Genomic DNA, 12918 nt, shown 5'->3' on the forward strand with positions numbered 1-12918 from the left:
CCACTTGCACTCGCACATTAGGCTAAAGTTTATGGACTATTTGTAACATTTTTCGTAACATTTTTCTAACTTGGCTTTCTCGGTTCTCATGCTTAGCTCATTCTCTCTCTGGTCCGATGTCATTCCATTCTTTTCTTTTACAGAATGCAAATAATACGTCAAGCTAAATATGAGTAATTACTAATTAATGTCGGCGGGGGCCTTGTGTGCTGGAACCTCCTTTTTTTTTTTTTTTTACGGGTCAATTCGTAGACTTTGTAGGTTCTGAGAAATCACTGAAGCCTAATGGGGATTTTCCAATCAAAATGTGATTGTCTTTTATTAAATAATGCGATCATCACAAATCATGTGTTAAATGTGAAAGCTTGAGAAGGAAGAGACGCGGAAATGGAAATAGTATAAATAGTGATAAAATAGGGGTCATTATTTGAATATTCCCATCTCATTATTAATTTGCACTTCTTGAGGATACTTTTGAATGCGAAGACCGGCATTTCACTGTGGAGTTGGGAAAAAGAAGAAGGACTAAGGCTCCGTTCGTTTCGCGGAAAATAACTTCCAGGAAAATATTTTCCGGATTTTCCGGTGTTCGGTGAGCGGAAAATCACGGTCAACGGAAAACATTTTCCGTTGACCGGAAAATTCCTTCTTTGCAGCTTGGAAAATGTTTTCTCTTTTCAAAAGAGGAAAACATTTTCCAAGCCTCGCCTCTTCTCTTCCTTCGGTTCTTGTTCTCTCTCTCTCTTGCTCTCCTTGCCGCGGGTTGGTTTGACGACGTCCTTCTCCGAGACCGCCCTCCGCCCTCCCAGCCGCTCTTGCCCGCCCGCTCCGGCCGGGGGCGCCGCCGCCACCGCCGCGCTCCGCTTCCCGGCGGCTCGGGCCGCTGGGAGGATCCGGCTCAAGAGGGAGCTCCGCTAGCCGGCACGGGAGGCTCGCGGGAGATCTCGTCACGATCCGGCGAGCTCGGGTGAGATCGCCGAGCCTCGAGCTCATTTGGATCAGGCGCGGCGGAGCTTGCGGCTCGCCCGGATCCAGGCGAGCTCGAGCTTTGTCGCCGCATCCGGCGAGCTCGGGTGAGATCGGCCGAGCCTCGAGCTCGCCGGAGTGGCCACCGGTCTTGGTCAGCCGGGCGGGGCCTGGCCATCGTCGGGCAGGAAGGAGGCGGCAGAGGCGGAACGAGGAGGAAGAAGGAGGAGGAAGGAGGCGACGGCGGACGAAGCCGCTCGGGAGGAATCGGGAGGAAGAAGGAGGAGGAAGGAGGAAGAAAAAAAAAAATTCTATTTAAAAATATAAATAATTAAAAATCATTTTTAAAAAAATATAAATAAATAAAATAAATTTTTTGGTCAATTAAAAATATTAAAATTCAATTTTTGATAATTTTTTTCAGGAAAATGTTTGAGCTAACGAACAGTGGAAAATATTTTCCACTCAAATTTTAAATTTTGACCGAACATTGAAAATAGAGTCATTTTCCTGGAAAATAACTTCATGAAAATGTTTTAAAACATGATATTTTCCGTGAAACGAACGGAGCCTAAGAAGAAAAAAAGAAAAAAAGTCTGAAAAATATTAAAATATTATTAAAATTTATTTACATGAATGCTAGCCGTGTTACGTAGAATAACTAGATCTACGTTAATAAATTTCAACTAAAATTGACCAGATGAACTCAATTGGCAAAGATAAAAATATTTAGAACTTAGTTAGTAAAATTAAAAGCTCATGATTAAATTAATACAAGTGTAATAAATTTATGAATTTTTTAAATAATTTTCTCTTTCAAGAATTCTATTGAACAAATTTTAATTTAGACTAATTTAATTTTTAAAATATAAGAGTAATTATGCAGTTGAAAATTATAAAATGTTTGAATTAATTCTTAAAGAGCAACAAAATTAGCGAAAAGGGAGAATGTAGTTTATAAGATAAATGAGCCACGAGTAACATCGCAGACGACCAAAAAAATTAAAAGCCGATATACAAATACACTCAACGTTATATAGAATGACATTCATAATACACAAATTATGGTTATTGATCACAAAATCACTATCGCATTACGTAACTATCATGACATATATATGTGTTTATATATATAACTTTTTGGGAGATCGAAAGTGGGCCCGAGTCAACTTTACAATATACCTTCCAATAGAGGTGAAAGTATAGTCTGGACGTATGGCCCACCCTTAACCTTAAAACCGCCAGATAATGCTTTGGCCCTCAATTTTTGGAACCAAGGACCAACTTATTTGAAGCTTGGGACCAAGAACCTGACCGATCCAATGGGTTCGATCCGTTGCCCGTTGGTCAAATTGACTAACTAATAATTTTTATTTCATTTTTTTTTTACTCCTTAAAAAAGCGATTGAGGACCAGACTGACTAATGGGTTCGGTCCCATTTCAAGGTCAATCCAGGACTAACCAATAATTTTTTTTATTTCATTTTTTGTACTCCTTTGAAAGGACAACCGAGAACCGTACCAATCTAATAAGTTCAATGATAAACGAGGTTAACTAAAAAAAGGCAAGCAGTGAGGATAAAGTGGGATGAGGGTCGAATAGAATGAGTGTCAAATGTTGAGCGGAGAGCAACAAGCCAAGCGAGTACCGAGCAGCGAGCGGTACGAGTAACCCAAAACGAGTGAGACGAGCGTCGAGTGGCGAGCAGAGAAGTTATTTTTTTTTCGATTTTAGCAAATTGAAGACTAAGATGACAAATAAGATAGAAGAGAACGAGTACTAAAAGAGGATGCCATAAGGTGCTTTTTTGGACGCCGTGAGGACTCCTCACAAAAATATTTTCATCTTTCATAAATTATGATTATTGACGTCGTAAAAGACATTAAAAACCTACATTATTAAAGAACAATATAAAATTACTTGAAATCCTCACTAAAAAACTGTTTAATATTATTGATGCCGTTTATTTTAAAATTTTTCTATATAAAAAAATTATAAATAATATATTAGATAGATATAAATAGTAAGGATTGGCCCTGGCCGACCGACAAAACTCTTGGTGATCGGGATCGATCCGCATAAGACGGGCCCGTAAATTTTAAGACTAATGATCGATTCAGTCTCCCTAAAAACAGATCAGGACCGATAGGATTGGGCCGGTCCAGAGTCGGTCTAGGTTGATCGTGGGACCGATGCTCACCCCTACCTTCCAGGCTTCCACGTAATCAAATGGGTCCCGCCAGCCCAGGCAAACCTCATTTCCCTAATCACCACCTGCTACTTCTCCTCCTCCTTCCTCCTTCCGACTCCGGATTCCCCTGAAACCCTAACGGAAACTCCGATTCGCAGAGCACGCGCGGTGGGGGCCGATAATGTCGGTGGACGCCTCCCGACCGATCGCTTCAAGCAATTCCGGCCGCCCAGCCCTGCCAGCAACGGCAACGGCAACGGCAACGGCAACGGCAACGGCGCCCTCTCGGCGGCCTCCCCGGCGCCGGCGGGCGGCCCACCGGCTCCGCCTGAACCCGACCGATCATCACGAGCCGGACAGCTACGAGGACCTGCAGAGCCAGCTCGACTTCAGCCCCATGCTCTTCAGCTCCCTGGAGCGGTACCTGCCTCCCCCGCTCCTGGTCCTCTCCCGCGACGCCAAGGTCGACTACATGCGCGACATCCTCCTCCGGTACTCCCCCGAGGGCGAACGCACGCGCGTGAGTGCTCTCTCCCTCCCCCGTAGCAGCAGAACGTCGATTCCGGGACGAGAGATTGCTAATGCAATGCATGATCATGTGGCGGCCGTTGAGTATCGCGGCGTTTCGTATGCTTGTTTGAAAGCTTTGATCCTAAATGTGCCGGTCTTGTCCCGTGATTTAGTCTTCGATAATTCGAAAGATCGAAGTTTTGAGGGAGGGGCTGGAGAGAGTATTATTCAGATCCTGAGAATGAGCTGCGTGTTTTGTGCGGTCCTCTTTGTCGTTTCAGTTTCTGGCTTGACTATTTTGGTTTTCACGGAGTTGTTGCAGTTTACAGTTGTACTAATCTTTGACAGGTCCTAAGGCATCGAGAATACAGGCAGAAGATTCTAGCTAACTATAGGTAACCTTTCATGCAAATATAGCTATTTCAATATCTTTACTTTGACAGCAGGTGAAGGTTTGAACTCCTTTGTTATGAGAAGAAGCCATATAGCACCACGCTCATGTATATGTGATGTTCAAAAGGACACTTTGAGTACTGATGCATAACCCATTTCTGTCGAAATGGCTCTCTTTCTGCAAGTAAGTAGATGCTATGGGCGTCTCTGTTAACCTTCCCTCATCTCTGTAGCCTCTTCACAGAGAGCTTTACAGCCTGCACGCCGCAAGTTTCTTTGTGCCCTCGTTTCTGAGGGCGTTGAAGGAAAACACGGAAGAGAGTTTTAGAAGTATAATTACTGAACCCTCTCCAGGGATATATGTGTTTGAGATGCTTCAGTCACGGGCCTGTGAAATGTTATTGGACGAGGTATAATTTCACTTTTCTCGCCATTATGTGTGGCACTCTATTTTCAGCTTGAGTTTAGTAGCTGTGTTGTCTTATCAGGTTCTGATTGCTAGGTAGAGAACTTTGAGAGATGGGTCCATGACACAAATTTCAGGATCATGCGGCCTAATACGATGAATAGATATGGTGTTGTCCTTGATGACTTTGGTTTGGAGACCATGCTTGCTAGAATGATGGATGACTTTCGTTCGTCCCATAGCTAGGGGTAATATGAGCTACATATCCATTATGTGATTTATAGAGGGAGGCTGTGTATGATGTACCCTAGACTTGAAAGCTCTCATTATGTTTTTGCAGTTTTCTATCCAGAAGTTGGCGGGTCCACCCTGGATTCTCATCATGGTTTTGTTGTTGAATATGGAATGGATAGGGATGTTGAACTTGGTGGGTAATTCATTTAATCAATCATTATTAATTGTATGGTACCTCATATTTAAATTTTCAAATGATGTGTAGCTGAAAACTTCTCTTTAAATCATTTGGTTTATCGTTTGGCATATTGAAAAGTCTGAACTTGCTGGCTTAAGCGTCTCAATCCATATGCTTGCCTGATCTTAACTTCTCAAGACTTTTGCTTTGCAGAACATTTGATTGATCTTTTCAGAAGTTTGATCTAATCCTGGTCTACAAAGAAAATGCAGCCTTCTACTTTTTTGTATAATACATTTTAGTTTATTCAAATGTCCAAAATTGGTCTAGCTGTGGTGGTCCCTTTATGCTCAATAATGACTTGCACGACAATTCTTCAATTCTTTTGTAAGATCTTATTTTCAGTCATACCTCTGTTCTCTCTATTAATTAGTTGGTCTTTTTCTGGTATTATCTTACTTTGCATCGTGGTACTTTTGCCATTTTCTGTTGCCTGTTCTTGTTTTTCACCTGTTGGTCATTTTCCACCTTTTCTGAAATTGAAGTTCTGGATTCTTCTTTATAACTCTTAAGTGAAACGACTCTCTGTTTTTTCAGGTTTCCATGTAGATGACTCTGAAGTCACTTTAAATGTTTGCTTGGGTGAGCAATTTTCGGGTGGAGAATTGTTTTTTCGTGGCGTTCGATGTGATAAGCATGTAAACTCAGAGACACAGCAAGAGGTATGCCAACCTGTTATTTTGTTCTTGTGCAGCTATGTTGTTTTATATGTATTGATGAAGTGTAGGTTTCTGTTTTGCTGTTCTTAGTAGATTTTTATTTGTTAAGTGCTCATTTACTTCGCTGTTGTTAAATGCTCTTATGCAGGAAAGCTTTGACTATGCCCATACCCCCTGGTCATGCAGTTCTTCATCGTGGTCGCCATCGGGTCATGGTGCTAGAGCCACAACATCCGGACATCGGGCCAACTTAATTTTGTGGTGCAGAAGGTACCTTTCCTTCCATTAGTTTGCCTCACTTCATGATTTGTTCTTCCTACATGAAATTAATTTACACGATTTCCTTTTCTTGGAAATACTGGTGTTAATATGCAAGTGATCTACAGCCAAAGCATTGGCATCATTTTTCACAGTGGTCATCTATTTCTCTAATAATGTGCTACCATGAATTATTTTATTTTATTTTTTCATAAAGTTGATACGATCCATTTTAGAGTTGCAAGCCAGTCAAGCGACATCTTTACTTACTTGAGCTTCACTGAAGTGTATGTAGTTGGAGCAGCGACGAGTTTCAAAAGACCAATAGCATGTTCGATGCCTTTTTTCTGTGCAAAGGACACATTAATTTATTATAGTTTGTTCAGGATATCTGAGTGAGTTGTTTACGATCAAGTTGAATTTTAGCTCAATCTTGAGTTCAACAGAAACCTAATTTGGATTACTTATCAAATAGAAGTCTCTCAAAAGTATGTCGATTACCAAATATCCTTTAAGCCAGACTTAAACATAAGGACAAGCAAATAGAGGAATACAAAGATCATATTCCAACCATAATAGAAAAAAAAATCAAGCATGAGTTGGGTATCAAATGACAAGCTTCTTAAGTTTTGAATCCAGTTTAAATGCCATTCGTAAATTCATGTGCCTTCTCTTCTATTCTATAGATATGCTAACACACATCTTTAGCTAAAGCAAATTTTTAAATTTCATTTGAACATTGAAGATGGTAAGAAATGCATCCTTTCATTACTATATTGCCTCGTGATGGTAAAAAGATGGGTAGCTTAGTTTTAATGGAGCTAGAATTTTCAAACCATGTGATGCAATGTTTATGGTTGCTGTTACTGCTGGATTGCCTGACCTGTGTTGAACACCTTCGAAGCAGTTCTGTCTTTCGAGAGCTGAAGAAATATCAGACAGATTTCTCTAGCTGGTGTGGGGAGTGCCTACGCACCAAGAGAGTGAGGCATCAATCGTCACTTGCCAGCACCAAATTGGTATGGTTTAGATTTAAGTGCATGGAAAAGTTAAGATTGATATTTCTTGGTAACAATATGCTGTCTCAAATTGTATTCAGGAGTTGATGAGGAGGGAAAGAAGAGCAGCTTGAGTTATGGAGCTTGCCACCCTTGTTGGGAACTTGTAAATCAACTGTCGCATTTGGTGAATCCAAAAGGAGCATCATCCATGATATGGTAATCAATCTCAGCCATCGCTGCCCCTCTGCTGATTTTGGACTGCTTGGTTGCTGTACATAAAAAGTAATCCAGGTTGAGTACACGAGGGCTTCAAATGTATTTTTGATGTGTTGCTTATTCTAGCGAAGGAGGATGTTCTTGTTTCACCGTGATGGTCGTTTTTCTTTGCTAATTGACATATGATGTCAGATTCGGAGATACTGGTTGTACGATTTTTTGGTGAATACAAGAGCTATATAGCACGAAGGGTAGCCTTAAGATATCTAGCTCGTATGCGGCTTAGGGAAATCTTGCTTCTGAGCGTATTCTACGGCTAAAAGTGACCGACATGGTGCACCGGAATAGATCGATGTTACTGGATTTCATTGAGAATACTCCTGAGCAGTGCTGGCTGTGCCAGGTTTATATTTATGTGAATCATGGCTTAGATGTTGAGGAGATCGCATAATCCTAATATAGTCAGCTGTTTGACTTAGTATTTAGATGGGGGCCCTGAAAAATAAAAGCGTAAACTAAGATTTTTGGCAACAGAAGTGCAAGGTAGAAGTTCAGTCCACTTCGGCTTTGAAATGGAAAAAGATTGATATATGTGGGAGGCAGGAGTTTTAAATTATTCATTTACATGATTGAGTGTGAAAATGTTGTATGGGGCGCTGTTTTTTGGTTAATATCATGAAAAATTTGATTTATTTGTGATAAATTTATTCTGAGCTAATTTTTCACTACTAAAAACCCAAACTAGTATATATGATAAATTTACTCTAAATTGATTTATGATGAATTTACATTTATTAGTTTCTGTTAAATTTTTACTATTAAATTGTTAAGTCAGACAACACATGGGGAGTTGACTATTATATTAGTTTGAGATTTTATTCTTTGTTTATCAAAGTTATATCAATTTTGTAGTTTTTTGTAATATTAATTTAATTTAACGAATGCACTAATTTGGGGTTTTTTACGGTCAAAACATTAAGTTATGGTAAATTTGTCACAAGTGTGCTAATTTAAGATTTTTGTGGTTATTTTAGGTAAATTTGTCATATGTATATCAATTTGAGATTTTTGTAATAAAAATTAATTTATGATAAATTTATTAGAAGTATACCATTTTTGATGTTTTTATGAAAAAAAAATTAATTTTAAGTAAATTTATCACAAATATACCGATTTGAGTTTTTTTATGATATTAACTATTTTTTTTTAAGGAAAATCAAAGATTTATAGGATATTTGAAAAATATTATTTATATTACTTACAAAAATAAATAAACGAAAGATATTTCCATTATCTATAAAAATGTTTAGGTACATAATATCATCGATAATAAAAATATCTTTCATTGGCTAATTAAATTATTTCAAGTGACGCAAACACTCATTTTTTTAAATATTTCGGATGTTGGCTCCGAGTTTCATTTTCTCATCCTTTCGAATGGTCCGACAGATTTCGGATGCTCGATGTCAGTTAAGAAATCTCAATAATATGCGAGGTGATGGTGCCGTGCAAGCGTCTCCCCTTGACCGTCTTCCTTCGTTTTTAACTCCCTGTTCCCATCTGCGATAGCACATGCTCGGTAAGGATTTGCTACGGATGGATGGACGTTTCTGTGGTACAAGCAACCTGCAACACGAGAAGTCACGACCTTTCGAAGAGAGTTCCATCAATCGAGTCGGAGCACATCATCTCCATCCCCAGTACGATTAGACAGGCGTGGTTGATTAATCAAGGGAGGACCGGCGGAGAGTACATCGCCGTCCCTTTCGCTAATTAAAATCCAAGTGGGCGCGGGAACGTCGGTATCTTTATCCTCTCTGCCTTTTGTTAATCGTGCATTATTGGCGGCAGGAACAGAAGTATCAAGCGCGTGCGCGTGGGCGAGCGGCCAAGTCGCGCATTGGCGGTTCGAAAGTTGAGGATGCGCACCACTAATCAACGTAATCATCGCGCTTTTCTCCCCCAATAATCTTGCATTGAACGAGAACATCCTAGACCACTTCCGACTCTAAGGGTCACGCCATCTTTTTATTATATGCAATTCATTGTGTATATTATAGACCCGTCTTGCTCATTATCCAAGGAAGACTCCAGAGAGCCCGATTCTCTTCTCAGGTATCTCTCTTTCTCTAGGGCTTCATGAATTCTTTTTATCTTTTTCTCATCATTGAGAATTTTCTGAGGGGTGGTTATTTGTACCTATAGAATTTGGTCGGATTTTTTTGAATCAAAATGGGGAGGGGGAAAAGCGCTGCTTAGTTAGGGTCGAGTCAAACTGCCTAAGTGACGCTTTAGAACGAGGAAGGTCAAGTCTTTCTATGGTATCGTAAGCGTTACCTCAGACCCAAGAAAAAAATAAAAAATAAAAGTGGCTGCAACACTCAAATGAAAACCAATTTTGTCGCTGAGCAATAGATTGGGAAGAAAGGTTAATTCTGTAGATTAGGCTAGGGTGAATCAATTTTATGTGAGAGACACTACGATTGTACATACGAAAAAAAGCGCCCAATCGATTTTAAATTCATTGTATAGATGCTAATTTGATTATAATTTTTTTTTGTAATTTTGTTATTTAGTTCAAAACTTTTGCGTGAAATTTTAATATGGTTAAATATATCTTCTTAATAAATTAACTTATTAGAAGAGCACCGATCCTATAATCTCATCTTTGTGACTTAAGTTGGGCACATTTTGCTCTCTAAATGTGGTATCATATTGAATAAATTAAAATACCGGGATTGCATTGCATATTAAACCTAAGTTTTTTTTTTTTTTTTTTTTTTTTTTTTGGAACAGAAAACCTAGGTTGAGTTATCATATATGTAAACCTTAAAAAGTGCACTTTTTTCTCTGACGGCTGCATATAAATTAAAGCTAATCTCTTTTTTTTTAAATGAAGACAAGTAGCGGGGTCAGTGGTCCCCTGATCTTCCTATGGACGGTGAAGATTCCGCTCTTTTCCTTTTCTTTTTCGTTTTTAATCTCCATTTCGCGATATGCTTCAACTAAAAGTGTTAATTGGTGCCGGCAGATAATTGTGCCGGAGATCGCGGCAAATCTCAATCTCGGATGTGGTCGTTGTCCCGACTGTCCGATCCTCACCATCCAACGTCCACTTGTGCCGTTTATTAATTGTGATTACTTATCGTAGCCCTATCATTTTCGCCTTTTTCATTATTTTAATTTTCCCCATTCTTTCGTCCTAGTTGGCATATGAACCCCATGGCTGAGTTTGGCTCGACATTTGGGAAAAGTCTTTGAGTGACGTATAGAGACTTTACGTTAAGCTTTTTCTCAAAATGCAAATAGTATTTAGTATATTTAATTGAAAAGCATATTTTGAAATCAACTTTGGTTTAAATGATGCATGGAAAAAAAAATTATATTCATAAAGGGCTTAAGTTATAACTTAAATAAAAAAATAAAATAAGAAAAATTGAATCGGCGGTGCTCAAAGATTTGCTCACGATTCAAAGATCTTACTTATCAACGACATGATGCGTTGAGAGTAAAAGTAGAATTTCAAAATTCTTAATAAAGGCAAAGTTAGAAAAATATTTATATTCGTATAGGGCTTAAGTTATCAAAGAAATTTTGGGAGGTCCCTCGTCAAATGCAAATGAGGATAAATTGCTAAGTTGTAAAATGCCTCAATTTCTCCTCTCTCTCTCTTCATTAAAATTTTTTATTTTCAAAATATCTAATGAATTTCCTTCCTCTCTATATATTTCTCTCCTATCTCCTGAAAGTAGCAAAGCGGACAAGTTCGACGATTGGTCTGGACACTATACGTGGGAGACTTTCCCGCATTCATTTACAATACAAGAAGAGAAAAAGTAGTAGTCACGCTGAGGGGGTCGAAGAAGAAGAAGAAGGAGAGATGTTGACTTTATAGTGTAGAAATTATCTTTATTTAAAGTGAGTAGCCGATTCAATCTCAATTACCAGTTAGAAAACTCACTGAGCATAATTAATCAAATTCTCAATAAGAATGCTGAGCCCCGCTGCCCTTTTCGGCGATGGTGGGACGGCAGCAACAAGGGCCTGCCTCATTTGTTTAATTTTTCCTTTTTGATGTTCTTTTTTAAAAAGAAAAATCAGCATTGTTTACTTCTTAATCTACTTCCATTAAGATTTTAGTTAAAAATTATAATTTGATCAAGATGACATCCTTTTTGTCTTATGTTTATTGTTTTAGTAAGATCAATGTCATGTATTCACATCATTATTAATCAATTAAGTTAGATGGAGTTAACAAAAAGACTTAATTACTCTTTTTGTCAATTTTAGAGTTTAATCCCATTTCATATCATTAGAAATACAATAGAAAAGGCCATACATTTGCTTTCTCAATGAATGGTGAGGAAAAGGTCATTCACTTAGCAAAGGGAGCTTATATTCATGTTCTATATTCATCATTTCTTTAAGGGTTAGCGGTTTCAAGTTTGGTATAGATCTTACGTGAAACTTAAAAGAATAGGTTCTTTATTTTGGGAACCTAAAATTTATTTTGCATATCTTGAAATCTACAACCTATCTTATTACAGATTTAAGATTCTATATAAGTTCATGATTTAATGATCATCAATTGATCCGTATAATTAAGAAAAATACGAAATATTAATAAAATAAAAATCTCAATTATATGATAAAAGCTAAGATAAGTGATTTTCATATAGTATGATGCTATTAAATTATCGTAAGATCATACGAAGATATGGATCATGAAAAACACAAAAAAAATATATCGCTGTAACGTCTTGTGGTTGCTGCTCATCTAATCGTGACCCTCGAGGGCCAGCCACGAGCGCCTGCTTTGACGCCGCCTCTTCGCCACCTGCGACGTCGGGCACAACCAATCGCATTCGCCGAAACGCCATCAAGTCAGCAACTTGGCCCGACTGACGTGATGAAAGAAAAGAAAAAGTACGCCCTGATTAATTAGCAAAAATCACCATCAAACTTTGCAACTTCCTGAGCAACACATGTGTGGCAGCATCGTTATCCACGCATCAGCCCCACCACCCCAAGAAACGAAAATCAACAATTTGCTAACCCAAATTTAAAAATAATTAAAAAAGAAGAAGAAGAAGCAGTTTTGAATTTTTTTTTTTTCCAAACATTTTCAAATGGAACGAAAGTGGGCCCCTCCCCCAAACACAGCACATGCTTTGCTATAATACAGCGCACAGCGCTCTCCCATTCTTTTGGCCCTCCCCAACCCAACCCAACCCAACCCACACAACACGAGCGTCTCTCTTTTTCTCCTCCATCATCCGGAAACGAGCACTCGAATCGGACGACGGCGATGTTGCAGAGCCAACTCAGGACGTCGCCTCCGGCCCATCCCCCCTCCTCCTCCTCGCCGTCGTCGCCCGCAGCGTCCGCCACCTCCGCTCCCTCCTCCTCGCCCTCCTCCACTCCCTCCGCCTCTCCAGATCCATCCACCGCGCCGCCTCCGACTCCTCCGTCGACGCCGGCCTCATCGGCTCCGGCCTCGCCGGCCTCATCGTCCTCGCCGACCACCTCAACCAGAACCGCCTCTCCTCCTGCCGCTGCCCTGCCCCCCGCCGCCCCCGGCGGTTCTGGCCTCGGCCTCGGGTCGCCCGACTGCGTGGTGTGCCTCTCCGCGATGAGGAGGGCGAGCAGGTGCGCGAGCTCGGGTGCCGCCACGTCTTCCACAAGGCGTGCCTCGACGGGTGGCTCCAGCACCTCAACTTCAACTGCCCGCTCTGCCGGTCCCCGCTGGCGGCGTCCGGCGAGCCCGCGGACGCCGCGGGGAGGCGCGTGGGGAGAGCTGGTGGAGTGGTTCTCGCTGCGCTGAGCCCACCCTGGCGGGGCCGGG

General features: G+C 40.2%; 2 pseudogenes; both read left to right on the forward strand.

Moving 5' to 3' along the window:
* Positions 1-3315: 3315 nt before the first annotated feature.
* LOC120290250 lies at positions 3316-7027 on the forward strand (annotated as a pseudogene).
* Positions 7028-12239: 5212 nt separating this feature from the next.
* Positions 12240-12918, forward strand: part of LOC104452442 — a 949-nt pseudogene continuing 270 nt past the window's right edge.

The sequence above is a fragment of the Eucalyptus grandis genome, chromosome 2 (assembly GCF_016545825.1).
Source record: "Eucalyptus grandis isolate ANBG69807.140 chromosome 2, ASM1654582v1, whole genome shotgun sequence".
NCBI classification, from domain to species: Eukaryota; Viridiplantae; Streptophyta; class Magnoliopsida; order Myrtales; family Myrtaceae; genus Eucalyptus; species Eucalyptus grandis.